The 16,049-nt window shown below is 37.8% G+C and overlaps 1 long non-coding RNA gene across 1 annotated transcript; it reads left to right on the top strand.

The window, feature by feature from the left end:
- Positions 1-3: 3 nt before the first annotated feature.
- Positions 4-14,680, top strand: LOC104915187 (uncharacterized). Its single transcript, XR_796273.3, has 3 exons — positions 4-225; positions 2,722-2,778; positions 14,058-14,680. It is a non-coding gene; the product is annotated as an uncharacterized LOC104915187 (long non-coding RNA).
- The last annotated feature ends 1,369 nt before the right edge of the window (positions 14,681-16,049 follow it).

The following is a 16,049-nucleotide window of genomic DNA, read 5'->3' as shown; positions in this document are numbered from 1 at the left end:
ATAAGATTGCCGGCGGTGCGCGGCGCCGTTCCTGGTGCGGTCACGTGACTCACAACAGGAGAGACGCAATTGGTTCAGTCAGTTCTATTTGTTACGTTAATTCTTCAGTCCTTGCTGCCGTTACTAGATGTTTGATGTAGTGGAGAAGGAAATGGATAAAGTATGGACGTAGAAAAATAGCCTTATCAGTTACATTTCTACAGTTGAAGTATCGCTAACAAGGAGGTAAACAGATTTTAAATAAAGGCAGACTTGTTTTAATATCCAAGAAAACTTGCTACTAGTGATAGTTAAGTGGGAAAATAAGTTCATGTTTTGACACACATACAGTGAGAATTTGGCATTGAAAAGTATAGCTACTTAAAATAGCATGTGTGCCTTTTACTATTACTTTTATGCCTTCCCTTTTTTATGTAAGTGTTACTAGTTACTGCACTGCTTTGGAGGAACAGTTTTTACTGAAGGTGCTGAAAGGAGCACGTGTTTGAACTTTCTTGATAACTTTTTCCATTGTTTGTTATTTGAATAGAACTTTCCTGATTGAAGCCTTTAGGAAGTCTCTCCAAACCCAATATCTGTCATAATTCCTCATGTGGGTCCCCTTGAGATGCGTTTTTTCTAGTAACGCATTCCAGCCCACTGGGAACATTAGTCATTGATTCAGTCAACAGTTTTAAGGACATCAGTGCTGTGTGGGTGCTGTATGCTGTGCAGTGCTGGGATACTTGTCCCACGGAATATGGTGGTATACTTCATGGCAAACTGCATGTCATACTCTATTTATGAGAAGAAACTGGGGATTATCTTGTTCAATATCTCTTTAATACTCATCTTTTTTCAGTATGTGTGTTTTCAAAGCTATTCTTTGAAAGTAGGGGAGCCCGGTGTTGTATGGCCATGGAATTTTTTGTCGGTGTTATTAAATTAGAAGTATAAGATGAAATATTTGCACTTTTAAAATTATTATTTTATTATTATTATCATTATTTATTTTATTTTAAATTTATTTTATTTTAAATCATTGAAATCCATAGGTTTGTTCAGGATTCATTTGTGGTATAAAGACTCCAAGTTTATAAATCATTTGCTTTCAGAAGAATGTAAGATCATTCTTTGTTTTAATATATCATGTATTAAATGTGTCACAACTTTCAACCTGCATAGGAAAATTGTTTTGACAGAGTTCTTTAAGTTTTCTAAGTGTAATCACTGCTTAATTTATTTTTGCAACCAAAGAAAGAAAAAATTAAGCACAAATGGTGACACTCCGTGATCATCCTTACAACAGCTTTTGAAAGAAATGTTATTCTTGTGTAAGTGCTAAAACTCTTCTTACCTATAAGAGAAAGGAAAAATTTTCATATCTTATATCCAAAAGGTGACAGAACTTGAGTACCACTGAAAGACTCTGAGTCTGCTAAATCGTCCATTAAAATTAATGGAGCTTACTTGACTTCCACCTCTGAGTAAAGCAAAAGTGGGTAATTTTTTGAATTCTTTGAAATAGGCCTTGCACACGAATTGAAAGAGCAGAGAAATTACTTTGCAAGAGTATGTGAGTGTCATGCATGTCTGTGAAGGAGCCTTTTCATCACAGAATGAAATGATAACTCGTAGAAAGGCACTTAGGAGTTCTGTATATGTTTTTTTTCTTTTTCTTTGCAGTTCTGCTAAAACTGCTCCGTGCGTGTCCCAGTACTTTGGGAGACAAAGGGCACAGTACAGAATTAATCTATTTCCTTTTCCTTATGCTCTTTCAGTCTGTAGATTTCATCCTTGATGAAGTCCTTTAGGAACAACTTTCAGGTGACGCTGAGAAATTAAGAATCCAAAAATGACACTCCACACTCCGTGCTTCTCTGCTCTGATAGGATGCAACTGAGATGCAAACTGTCTTCTGTCCCCCTGAATAACACTATTGTATTCTGTATGTCTCCAAATGCCATTTACTCTACCTAAGGGTGTTATTGCCTGAAAATATTTCTGCTTGCCCTTGTGTAGATCAGTAAGCTTTTTGAACAAGCTATAATAACAACAAAAAGAGAGTATGCCCTTTTAAGGACTCCTCCTCCTGATAATATGGAAATAAAGTAACTATGAAATATGAGGTGTTTTTGCATGCTGGCATTCTTCCTTGCAAAAGTGTTAATAATTCCAGTATGTTGTTTCTGTGGAGAAGTATACCATATAGGTTTTCAGTGCATTCCTGAAAGATGATTTTCATGAACTGTCCAAAAAACTCACAACCAACTCAGAACAAAACCAAAATGTCGATTCTGTTGTAAACATCTCTGAAAAAGGCTTGTTTTAGAAACAACAAAAGTATGATAGATAAAACAGTTATAGGAACCCATGTTTCCCTCTGTAAAATTGTGGAATTGTAGCACAGTTTTCTGCTTAGGACTGCCTGGGCTGTTAACAAAGTGTGAATTAAATCACAGAAGCCTGCATTCTCAGTGTTATGCACATGTAATTTGCATTTAAACTCATAAGATTAGATGCAACTTTGAAGATGTGCAGAGCAGAGTCCATTATCAGATTTTACTGTAATCCTGAAGCAGATGGTGACATTAAAAGAATAGTCTGTTTAAAACCTAACTGGTTTTCAACATAAAAATGAGTTAGAAATGTTTTCGAATTCAGCCTACATCCATGAATCAGAGCGCCAAAAAGCATAGCTTTGTAATTGTACTTTAAGAAATGTCTTTATCTTTCCTTTAGCTTTGTCTTCAAAGACACACTGAATGGAAGAGAGAAGTGAAGAGCCGGACATATTGGGTTAGTAATTGAATACTATTTAAATAAAATGAAAAACACTCTTTGTTTATAACAGCTGTCATTTGTTACTGTTAAATATTTGGAACTGTTACTTATAAAAATATTATTGGCAGAAATTGAATATTTAACCAGTAATTATTTTTTATTAATACAAGTTTTGCAAAGGAAAGTATGAAGTATGTCATGCCCAAGCAAGATACAGACAGAAATTAAAGCCCTAAAGAGGGCAGACATTTTCATAATAAGGCCTGTCTAGACATTACACCAAGATTCAGATGTACTTTAAAACAGGGTTTTTATTGAGATAAACCAGTGAAAATATCTTTCACATTTGTGTTGTGTTCTTTCACTTGATGGTATTAGAACAGAAAAAAAGCTATAATTGCCATAACTAATACCTAAGTAAAATTCAGTCTTAAATTATGTGATTAAGTGCTGTAATACTATTCTAATTTGTTATAGAAAGTAATTTGTTAAAATGAGCTTTCTTTTATATGTCAGTCCTTTTTATCATTAACAGCTTTTCCAGTATGAAAGATTCAAGAGTGGCTTTTGGGGATTTTTTCTTACCCTCTTTTATATACAGGTTCCTTGCAGACAAATTTAAAGTGAGTCTGATGACAGATGACATTACCAAATTAGGTTTTTAGAGTCATAACACCCATCTTTTCCACCTAAAGTAGATTTGCAGAGTACTTGCAAAGAAGGAAAAAAAAAGAGAAAATTCAAAATATAGTCTCTTATATGCAATCTTATTCTAAAAAGTGCCTCAGAGAAAGCTGGAAAATACCTTTAAAATTGTAACGTCTTTGTAATCTTTTAATGTCACTGGAAAATAGTAGTTCATATATTTTAATCCAATACTTTATTATGGAAAATGCAACTTGCAACTTTCTAACAATTATCTGCCACATTTAACTGAACACTGTAAAGTCTATTTCCCTTTAAGACATCATACTACATGTAAGAGGAGATTTAGAAGTAAAGGGAGAGAGATGTGAGTTTTCTCCACAACTGGAAGCAATGCAAAAAAACATATCCACTGTTAGTGATGCCTGTAGTAGAATTGTTTTTCAAACTATACATTGTTACATTTTACATCCTTATTTTGCTAGATGAATGCTGGCCCTGTGATAAACTTGTGACTATATATATAATGTCTGTATCATTATTCAAAATAGATGTTTCATAACGTATCTAATTTAAAAATGTAATTAAAAGCTTGTCTTTCACAATGAATACTTTGATTAAGGAAATAGGGGAAGAATTGTATGCTGGAAAGAATTTAGTTTTTGCTGCAGAAAGCAAGAGTCTACTAGAAGCCGATGTGACTGACCATCAAAGCTTGTTAGTGTACAGACTTCAACAGTCTTTTTGGGTTAGAATGAGAGACAAATCCTCACTGCTGCAGCCTCATGACCTGTCGAAAAGACAAGGAGGGAAGGAGAGCGGAGGGGATGAGGGGCTGCTCCTCACCCTGCTGCTGCAGCAGCAGGGATCACGCTAGGAAAGGAGGAGAGGCCACGGTTACTCACTGATCCCATCAGGAGAGGAACAAGTGCCCGGGTCCCTCAGGAAGGAAACCCATCCTCCCAGCTGGGCTGTCCAGGCTGAGGTGTCCCTTACCGGTTCCCTTTGCTGCTGCGGCCTCCTGGATGCCCCAGCTGCCTGAGCCAGGCAGGGCGGGGAAGAAGCTTGAGTGGCTCTGGGGACGAGCACTGAGAGCGGCTATCGGCAGCTCCCAGAGCACGAGACCAGCTCCAAGGCTATCCTCGCTGCTCACTCCAAACCTCACGGACATGCTCGGCTGGAGTGCGGGCACAAGGCAGAGTGAGAGACTCTGTGCTCGGTTACAGGCAGTGAGGGCCAAGAGGTCACAATCCACTGCTGCGTATGTCACTATCCCTCATGAAGGGATAGTATTATTGGGAACATCGCAATGAGTGTCTGTCGTTCTGACTCCAGAAGATGCATTAGATTTTCCACAGTGCCTCTGTCCAGTCCACTCCCCACACTGTGTACAGTTGGTGTTGGCATTTTTGCAGCAGTGACCAAAGCTTTGACCAAATCTTTTCAGGGCCCTGTCAGGTCACCCCAACCTTGATACATCTCCAGATCAATATAGCATAGGGGTGCCTTCAACAAAATCCATGTCTGCCTTTAGGGCAGCAGGACACGGGCCTACTAACTCTCCCCACACACCAGCACTGCTGCCCTGCCCTCTGCATGCGTTGGTTTCTTTTACACCAGGTCAAAGACAGCCTGTGGCTTGCTGTCAGGGATTTTCTGCTGTTTTCCTCCCTTCGTCAGTGGCAGCAGTGTTGATCTTCTCTGCTCAGCCCTACCAGCCAATCCACCAGGCCTAATCCAGGTTCTGCCTCCTTTCTTGGGCTAGACAGGACTGACACCAGCAAGCCAGAGAGAGTTGTTGGATACTACTGAAACACTGGAGCACTTGTTCTGTGAGAAAAGCCTGTATGGCTAGGTCTGGTTTAGCATGCGGCAGAAAAAGGGGAGAGAGAGTTGGCATCAGCTGGAGTTGTAAGGTTCAGGCTGGAGACAAAGAAAGATCATGATGAAGCACATTAAACACCAACAGTATGTGGCATCTGTAAGTCGAGGTTTTGAAGAGCAGAGTGGACACAACCCAGTCACAACTATCACAAGCCCTTTTACATACAGTCAAGTCCAGAAAGAGAAAGCAATGCCAGTGTAAAATGTAGCAATGACATCCTCATTTGCAACAACATCTAGAAATTGGAATATGAGAAATCCACTTTCTTCATTTAGTTTGTCCACTTACAAGAGGATATCCTGATTTCATTATTAGCAACCTTTGTCATAGCAGGGGGTTGAAAACAGATGATCTTTAAAGTCTCTTCCATTCTAAGCCTTTTTATGATTCCACAATTGTATGACCCTTGTGCGTTCCTTCTAACTCAGGATATTCTGTGGTTTTGTATTTCTTTCACAGGCTGGTAAGATGAGATGGGGGAGTCTCCCTTTTTCTAAGAGTAGAAGTCTATTAAGCATGAAATCAAGTTCAGTCTTTTTCATTGAAGGGTTATTTGATCTTCAGAACTTTGCTCAGTTTTACAGGTTGTAGTTTTAAATCTAAGTTCTTGATGATTGCTTGCACAGACGTTATAAATAGTGGATATATCTGTTAAAGAAGACTGGAAGAAGAATATACTCGACTCAGGAAATGTCAAGAAGGCAGAAATACTGAATGCCTTCTTTGCTTCTGTCTTCACTGCAAAGACTTCCCTTTGGGAATCCTGGACCATGGAGTAAATGAGAGAGTTTGGGGAATTGAAGTCTTCCCTTTGGTCAGGGAGAAGATAGTTCAAGAGCATCAGCGTACATAAATTCTTGGGTCCTGATGGGATACATCCACATGTACTGAGGGAGTTGGCAGAGGTGATTGCTGAACCATTCTCTATTATCTTTGAGAGGTCTTGGAGAATGAGAAAAGTGCCTGAAGACTGGAGGATAGCCAATATCACTCCAGTCTTCAAAAAGGATAAGAAGGAGGATCTGGGAAACTACAGGCCACTCAGCCTCATCTCTATTCCTGGGAAGGTGATGGAACAGCTTGTTCTGGATGCCATCTCCAGGAAATTGGAAGAGAAGAAGGTTATCAGGAATAGTCATTATGGTTTCACCAGGGACAGGTCATGCTCAACCAATCTGGTAGCCTTCTGTGATGTCATCACTGGCTGGGTGGTTTGGGGGAGAGCAGTGGATGTAGTCTACTTTGATTTCAGCAAGGCGTTTGGTACTGTCTCCCACATCATCCTTATAACAAAGCTGAGGAAGTGTGGGATAGATGAGTGGACAGTGAGGTGTGTTGAGAACTGGCTGACTGGCAGAACTCAGAGGGTTGTGATAGGTGGTGCAGAGTCCAATTGGAGACCTTTATTAGCGATGTTCCCCAGAGGTTGGTGCTTGGTCCAGACTTGTTCAACATCTTCATCAGGGACCTTGATGAGGGGATAGTGGCCATCCTCAGCAAGTTTGCTGATGATATAAAGCTGGGAGGATTGGCTGACACACCAGAAGGCTGTGCTGCAATTCAGCGAGACCTAGACGGACTGGAGAGTTGGGCAGACAGGAACTGGATGTAGCAAGTGTAGAGTTTATCTAGGGAGGAATAACCACATGAACCTGTACAGGTTAGGGGATGACCTGCTGTAGAGGAGCCCTGCAGAGAGGAATCTGGGTGTCCTACTGGACAGTAGGTTGGCCAGGAGCCAGCAGGGTGCCCTGGTGTCAGAGGCATCCTGGGATGCATTAAAAAGAGTATTGTCAGCAGGTCAAAGGAGTTGATCCTCCCACTCTATTCTGCCCTTTGAGGCCTCACATGGACTACTGTGTCCAGATCTGGGCTTCCAGTACAAAAAAGGCAGGGATCTCCTGGAGAGAGTCCAGTGGAGGGCCACAAAGATGAGGGCTAGAGCACCTCTCTTGTGACAAAAGGCTGAGAGATCTGGGTCTGTTAAGAAAAGACTGAGAGGGGATCTGATTAATAAATAAATAAGGTGTGAGAGGCAAAGGGATGAGGCCAGACTCTTTTCAGCAGTGCGTGGTGTAGGACAAGGGGAAGCAGCCACAAACTGAAGCACAGGAAATTACACACAAATGCGCTTAACGACTTCTCCACAGTGAGGGTGACAGAGCACTGGAACAGGCTGCCCAGAGAGGCTGTAAAGTCTCCTCCTCTTGATACATTCAAGACCCACCTGGATGCCTACCTGTGCAAGCTGGTCTAGGGAGCCTGCTTTGACAAGGGGATTGGACTTGATCTCTAGAGGTCCTTTCCAGCCCCAACAATTCTGTGATTTTGTGTGATTCTGTGACTTCTCTGACTTCTCCAGATGGAATAAAGCAACTTTTACATCTGTATTGGAGTACACATTTTTACCCCATTGATTTTTGACTGAGAAAACTTGTAGCATTAAAACAATCTAAATTTTAGGGCTGGGCTACAGTTCTCTTCTGCTCTGGAAAATGTCAAAACACTTCCTGAAACATTCCCTCAATATACAAAGAGAAACCAACTGTTCTCAGGGAACTCTGACAGTAACCAAGATAGCTAGGTATGGATTTGTTTACATTTATATTGCTTGTATTCACCAGCCCAAACAAGCCAGCCCAAATTCCATAAGGAATCTAGAATTAGCCATCTCTCCCTACTTGCATAAGGGGAGAATACAAACAGAATACAAACAGGCTTTTAGAGAGAGTTTAATAGCTTGAATTGCATGCAATAGACATTAGAGGTCATGATGGAAGGAAAGTACAGCATGACCTCTACAGGACAGGACAGGACAGGACAGAGTAGAGGAGAGCAGGGGAAGGGAAGGGAGAGGAGGGGAGGGAAGGAAAGGAAAGGAGAGGAGAAGAGAGGAGAGGAGAGGAGAGGAGAGGAGAGGAGAGGAGAGGAGAGGAGAGGAGAGGAGAGGAGAGGAGAGGAGAGGAGAGGAGAGGAGAGGAGAGGAGAGGAGAGGAGAGGAGAGGAGAGGAGAGGAGAGGAGAGGAGAGGAGAGGAGAGGAGCCTTTGTTAGGAGGATATAGGCTGAGAAAGAAAGAATGCGCTGCAGTCATTTCATCGTTTTTATCTCATTACTGCCAATCTTTTGGCTGTTACTTCGGTAAAATTGCTATCTCCAGTGCACAAGAAAGCTGGAAGAAGTATAAGTCCAAGTTTGGAAGATACTTCATAGTCAAGTAAAGATTCTTTTCTGCATCTAATTATAACACTTCTGAAAATGAATCTAGTGTTAAATGTTAGCAATATTATAGCTAATGAGATTTCTTCCTTTTTTTCAAAATCATAACTTTCTTTACAGAGTGAGCTTCTTGCTACATTTCCTTAAAGAAATATAGCACCAATTAAGGGGAACTCTCTAGATGTCTGTCAAATGTGTTTTTTTAAATAGCTGCCTTCTAAAAAAATACTCTCAAATAGAAAAAAAAACGAAACAAAACAAAACTAACCATAAAGTGTATTAGAAAGCCACCAAAAAAGTCCTACACTTTTTAGTCTTTCATTAAACATGTAGAAGTTAATCAGACAATGACAGCAGTAGCTCTGGCTGTAATTCTGCCAATAGTTGTTTTAGTAGGAAATTTGTGCTATATAGATAGCATAATATCAATTGCCTGTTATAATAGCACTTGCCAGTGAACTGCATGCCAGGGTTTCACAGATCACTTGATTACCACTCTATTAAGACAAAGTTTAGAAAAAAGATTTGTATAGCAAGTTCAGCCGCATTGGTGCAGGTTTTAATACAAAAAATATCTTTATATGTTTCCCATATTAAATAAAATATATATAAAGCCTGAATTATAAGGCATTTTTCGTTTAATTTAGTCCCCTAAAGCATCTTTATTTCCATGTAAGACCATCATATTAAAATATATCATTGAAAATATTGTGGCATGCAATATAACAAATTAGTAACAGTTCATAATTGTCACCTTCCATGTTTCTAAGTGTCATTAAAAAGTGCTGTCTTCTGCATACATATGGATTTTCATGGTTATGCAGATCATAAAAAGATCATTAGCTGGGACTTCAAATAATGTAGTTTTGTCTAGTACATGAGTTTTATAGACATGATCCCCTTCTTTAAAAAAGAATTAAAATCACTCCATAGAAAAAAGAACTGAAGCTCAGTTCTATTGACAAGAGATGATAGCTAGGAACTATACACAAATATGTAGTGCTGTACCTTTCAAAACTAACACTTGTCATCTGCAATTTTAAATAAAGTGATATTTGGTAGCAGTTTGAATTATGATGATAATGTTTCACAACATTTCTTTAAAATTTACACCCAGAATTTCCATTACCTGAACTAATAGCTTGATGTAGTAATACTGGCTGCTCTCCAGTACTTCGATGATTCTCCATGTTCTCTTACACTGGGTATGTATGTGACCAAATTTAAAGACTCCCTAATTACTCATATTCTCATACTCTCATAGCTTATTAAAACAGGTTACCCTTACATATGATCCTTCTACAAATCACTAAGAAACAGACACAACTGGTGATGCTTAGAGGCTCAAGTCAGTCCATAGTCTTTTTTTTTTTTCTTTTTTTTTTTTAAATTTATAAACAAAGTCTTGATACCCATTGAGGACTAAGAAGACATGTATAGGAAAGGACCACTGTGTACTTCTGTCTTACACAGCTTTCTGAAGAATTAGCATTTGGCTACTGTTAGAATCAGGATATGGTCTGTTTCTGGGCAGAAATCTTGAATCTGATTGAAAGCTGGCAAGGAAATGCAAAAATACCAGAGGCTACATTAGAGAAGCTTGGTCAATGGCTAAAGAGCAAGTGTCTTTCCTGTTAAGAACAGCTATTTTGGATGCCATGCTATGCAATACAGCTAAGCTGTTCCATTCAGCTCTCTCTCTTCACTGCCAGAAGTGCCTAATGAAGGCTTTTCTCTTTTTACTATCTCAAAGGATCCAGGGATTCTTCTTTATAGAATTTTAACACTCATTATTCTTTTTCCATCTCTCCCATTTTCTCACTCACCTGTGCATAGTACAATTTGTGAATGAATAGTCACAGTCAGGAAGCACATTATCGTCACTGGCTAGACATAGTTTAAATCTCATTCTGGTGTGAAGATGCATTTAAGACTTCATCCTAACCAGGTAGTTAAGTGTAGCTGAGACACAGCTGCTTTCAATTGACCTTTCAACCAACTCTGTTACATGTTCTTTGAACTCCCTGACTAGAGACACCTTCATCCCTGCAACACGCTCAATCATTTGACTGCCTTTGAAATTCTGCATACCTCTGCAAACTCCATACTGTCTATTTATCTCATTTTTATTTTTACCTCCTACTATGCCAGTCCTTGCTTGCAGCAGTTTGCCATGTCATTCTTTTTATTGTCCATTTCTGGCAAATTAATTTTTATCCATACAGAATCTAAGCATACTTTTTAATACATATCTACTACATTTTCACTTCATGTGGGTCACTTTCACAAAGCTCATTTAGCCATATTACTAGACAGAAAAAGAAGGATGAGGAAGGGTTAAAAATTACACCCAGAGAGATTAAAATAATTTGGAAAATTTAGGCATGTACTAGGTATACATAATTTTTTATTAAGAAAAAATAAAAATACTAATGAAAGTATGGTTATGGTAGGATTAATTACAGCATACAGCCCCAGTTCAGCATCAGTATCTACTGGCAATGATCACTGGAGCCTTGCAGTCATTTAAAGATAAAATACATTTATGTAAATTTATGTTAGTGGAAGTTACAAACTCTAGCAGTTACAGTCAGTACCTTCTACAGACAGATATAGTAAGAAAAATAGAAAATTGGCACAAGAAAAAGGATAGCAGAAACTAAAGTTACCTAAAAGAGAGAAAGATGTATTAAACATTAGCTGACACTGTTAACAATACAAATGTTTCCATTCTTTGTTGGAAAAGGTCACTCTTTGAAAAGAGATGATGAGTATAAGGTTTCCATTAGAAGAAAAAGCTGACAATAGGAAGGTTTCTAATGAAACCCGTCAAAGAGAATTCTTAATCTGGGGAAAGGGATCTGGGGGGCACTGAAAGTACCACCAGAGATTCACTGAGGTTTTGATCAACTATAGGTTTTTGGGTTTTTTTTGGTATCAAATTAACAGAAATAGGAATTTTAATAGATTAATTTTAATAATAAGGCTAATAAGTGGTTATGAATGAGAATCTGTACCGGGAGCGAGGCTCAATATACCAATTAAATTTTATCTCTGTGCATTAAAGGGACAGACTGATACCTAACTTCAGGAAGGAGCAATGAGCTGTCAGAATTAAAGCTATAAAAGAGTATTTAATCTAGAAGACCTTAATTGGCTCATTATATTTGCTGTGCCTGAAGTTTTCTTGTCTCTTCTGGTGTTAGCTTTTGATAATCATCATTATTAAGACAAAGCTTCAGTATTTTCTTATACAAGTCATACTCAAGTCTGTTCTGTAGAGCATTTGACTTAAATTCTACTGCATGCTGTGACAGACTGGAGAAACAGGGACAATTTAATATACAATAAAGGAGAAATTGATTGCATTTTTCATTTTCCTGTTTATTTAATCTGGTAGGCTCTTCTTTTTTATTTATTTAGAGATTAAACTCATTTTATCTTAAACCATCACCACACATCAGTTTTTTTATATGCTGGAGGTTTTACTGGCCATACACAACTGCACATTTAAAGACCACAGATCTGCAGTCTTTAATGACTGTATAAGTGAGAGCTGAGCCATAACAGAGAAGATGTTAGAGAGCTTTTGAGCTGTGATATAAATATCTTAGTTGGATCGTTCCACTAGAATACTCAGCAACTATACTGTTGAGGTAGGTTTTGCATTGTGATTTTTATTTTCCCCTTAACATTGCATTGAGAGGATAGGGGCATAAATCCTCCTCAGACCTCTTGTTTCAGGCTGTCTCTAGATTTAGGAAGGAAATATTAACTGGTAATTAATTCTTTGTTCTGTGCTATGTAATAGCATTTGTATGGAGCCCACATGAAAGCTTTATTTTTTTTGTATGTATTTTTCAGTCTCTCCATGTATTGCTTCCTTTAACAAATACATCAGATTTTGTGCAGAACTCTGTGCAATAGCTGCAAAAGATCCTAATGACTAAATATCATCCAGCATAACTCAGTATTCAGAGGTGAACCACACATTACTGTTGTAATAACATTGTCAGTCAGCAGAGTGCTGAAGACACCCAGGAACTGGCTTACACTGTACCAGTACTGCTAGTCTGCATGCTGGGGGCAAACAGAAGGCAGGAGAATACCACACATTGTACCATGAATACAATGACCATGAAAACGTCATTGTAAACAAAGACTTTTGCCAGTGAGTTATGCCTCTCTAAAATGTGATAGAGTTGGGTTTCTAAAGCTCTAGAAGCACTCTTCTAAGTGCTCATAGGCCCAGCAATTTGATTCTTGGCAGAGCATATCTTTGAGGGTTGCCAAATGTAACATTTGAGTTTCCATACAAATAGGGAATTTACTCCCATCATGAAAATCTTTTCAGCTGTATAAAAACAACCCTAAAACACAGATTTGTTTATTTTAAGCATTATTCTTGGATGAGTAAAACTAACCATTATTCCAAGACAAATTACAAACCTGAAGGAAGTTTTAAACATTCCATTGGATACTGTGCTAGCTTCATGACAATATACTTCCTTGGTTTTAGGAATCTTTATCAATCTTTGTTCTGATAAGAGTGAACCTACACAAAATTGTTCTGCTGCAATTTTCCTTCTAGAAATCAATGAAGATATGGCTAATTAATAGTCTCTTATTTTGCATAGACATTTACATGTACCTTGGAATTTTACCATCTATAAAAACTTAATAGAGAAAAAGCACAGGTTCCTCTCTAAGAAATGCTTTGAAACACAGCAAAACACAGGACATCTGATGGAGCATAAATCAACCACTTTCTCCATCTACGTTTCCTTACTCATTTTTCAAAATGAGAAGTAGTTTAATAAATAGCAGCTCTTGCCACTATACAGATACACTGATATTGAAAAATCACTCTCATTGCAGTCAGCCAGGTTTGCAGTTAAAAAAAAAAATAAAAATCAAACTGCACTTAACTGTATCACTGCTGTTTGAAATGTTTTTCAAAAATATCTTTTCTATAGGTCTATCAGTATTATCACTACAGACCTAATTTAATTTTTATTTTTCCTACTTCTGATAGTATTAACAAATAGTTAATTTTTCCTGAAGATTCCCAGTGGAAAGAAAGCATTAAAAGAAATAACAGGGAAAAAAAAGGTAAGCATAAATGTGCATAGGAGAGACATAAGAGAGAGAGAAGTTTAAATATAAATCAAGTAAATTAATAAGATTTAGAAGGATGCAACTTTGGAGGAATAGCTAGCACCAGACTTAGAAGCCAACTAACAAAAGAATTTTTAATGTGGGATATAAAAATGGACAACGTTCAAGACCCATCTAAAATGAAGACATCAGGATGAGGATGTTTCCTCATCGTCAGTGTGAGAAGACAAGGAAGAAGAAACAAAGTAAAAATAATAGGGAGGATGCTAGGGCTAGAGAAAGATCAGTTTAAAGAGTGATTTAGATGACTTACTTTGAGAAGTGTGGTTTTAGCATATCCTGCAGTCTGCATGAGCTGGAGAATATCTAAATTATACTACATCACTGAAGTGCTTCAGCATCTTATATTTCTGTTTTTCTCTTCTGCAGGACTGACTACGTGAAAATGACTATGTCGCATCAATACCTCTGCCATGGATGGGAGTTGGCAGGATGCCCTGTCAAACCTTCACCTCAGGATAATTTAGTAGATTTAGTCATCACAAAATAAAGGAGTAGTATGCTGAGGCAGCTCAGTTTTTTTGTTTTGTTTTGTTTTGTTGTTGTTTTTTTTTAATATAAATACTGTTTTGGAAAATGAGAGGTCTGTACTGAAAAAAAAAAAAATAAAATCAAAAACTAAAGAAAAACATTTTCTGCCAAACTGGAGTTGGCCTGGAAGAGTGAGGTTTTACATGCAAGTATGCGTTTTGACTTTCCTATAGCAATCTTAGAAAACTCACTTTTGACCTTTCGGGCTTCTATTATCTTTATTCCTCCAAAAACTTTCCTGAGCTGTGAATTCCAGTAGCTGGCAGAGCATTTTGTTTAGTTCAAACCTCAAACTATTTTGTGACTTTCAAAAGAGGGAATAACATACACGTCCCAAAGTCCAGGCCCTCTCAGCCATGCAAAACAGAGCCAACTGTTTTTCAACAGGGATGTAACTTTGAAACTATATCATTATTCCTTGTACTGATGTTTTTTAATAAATGTATTAATTTAGGAGTTTATATGTAATTTTCTTCTGTCTTTCATTTGATTTTCTCTTGTAATTTGCTTTTCCTCACTTGTTTTGTCTTTATGCCAGGTATTTGATTGTTCTAATAGAAGTCAAGGTACAGAAAAAGTATTGAGCGTTTACAATGCAACTGCAATTAGGACATTAGACTTCAAGACTCTTCTTGAAACTTTTCCTTGTATAACTAGCTTTATCAAATGTGGTGGGATTGTAGCAGAGAATAAACTAGGATTAATGACAAATGCATCAACTCTTCCCCTAAAAGGTACTGAAAGCTGAATTTCCTATCAAGTTATATACCATTTGTTGGCATTTCTTCCTTGAACTACTGAAGAGGGGGAGGTATGTATGGATCTGCTTAAGTGTGTGCACTTGTACAGCGTGCATCAATGCTGCAAGCTATCAGTGTCCTACTAACCAGTCCAGGTTAGTTACAATAAGATACTGAATGCACTTCAAGGTTACTGCCCTGTGGGTGGACTGTATATAAATTCAAAACCTGGCAGAATCTTTGAAGAACTCAGTAGGCAGGTGACTAGATTAGACATTCTTTTGTTGTTGTTGTTGTTGTTGTTGTTGTTAATGGTTTGAAAATATTGTTTTGAAGAGAGAATTCTGCTCAGAAACTACTGTCACTGCGATTGTTCTTGGAATTTATTTCAATGTAGTTGTGGTTATTTAAATATTGCTGTTAAACCAATCTCTGCATTTAATAGCAGGATGAGTTTCTCCTATTTGAATACAGATATTGCTGTTGGTGAGAATCTGGACAGAGGTGGTTTCCTCTCTATCACTAAAGGGTGACCGTCACAGAAAATATGTTTGCTCTCTTTCCTGCAGTTCTAACATAAATTCTGCAATTTCTGATTTTAGTTACTACACAGTCCCTGGGGAAAAACAAGGAAGGTAATAGAAGCCAAAAATCCAGAAATATATTTCAGTTGGAATTATGCTTTAGAAATACAAAATTTTACAGAAAGGAGATATGTTCTGACTCTACAAAATGTTGTGAATGTTGGCATAATGAAGCTCACAATGAAATTATGTTACTTCTTGATCTCTGGTGCATTGAGTAAATGGTTTGCAGCTACCTAAGACTACAAAAATTCTGACATGGATGCCTCTTGCATTTCAAGTATATATACCTGGTGAGGATTTGTCTGTAATTGTTATAAACTATGATGTCCACTATTCTTTTTTTTTATGGTATTAGTATTCCTTATGTTCAAAACTGACATCAAGCTTTTCTCACAGGAGAGTACTCTCATACCTCGTCCAGTAATTTGTAAAAACATACTCTGTTTGAAAATCTTCATTGTTCTAAAGGTTTGTTAAATTATATGAAAAACATTTGAATCTAC

The sequence above is a fragment of the Meleagris gallopavo genome, chromosome Z (assembly GCF_905368555.1).
Source record: "Meleagris gallopavo chromosome Z, MGAL_WU_HG_1.1, whole genome shotgun sequence".
In the NCBI taxonomy this organism is placed as follows: domain Eukaryota; kingdom Metazoa; phylum Chordata; class Aves; order Galliformes; family Phasianidae; genus Meleagris; species Meleagris gallopavo.
This window is presented reverse-complemented; position numbering and strand designations above follow the sequence as displayed.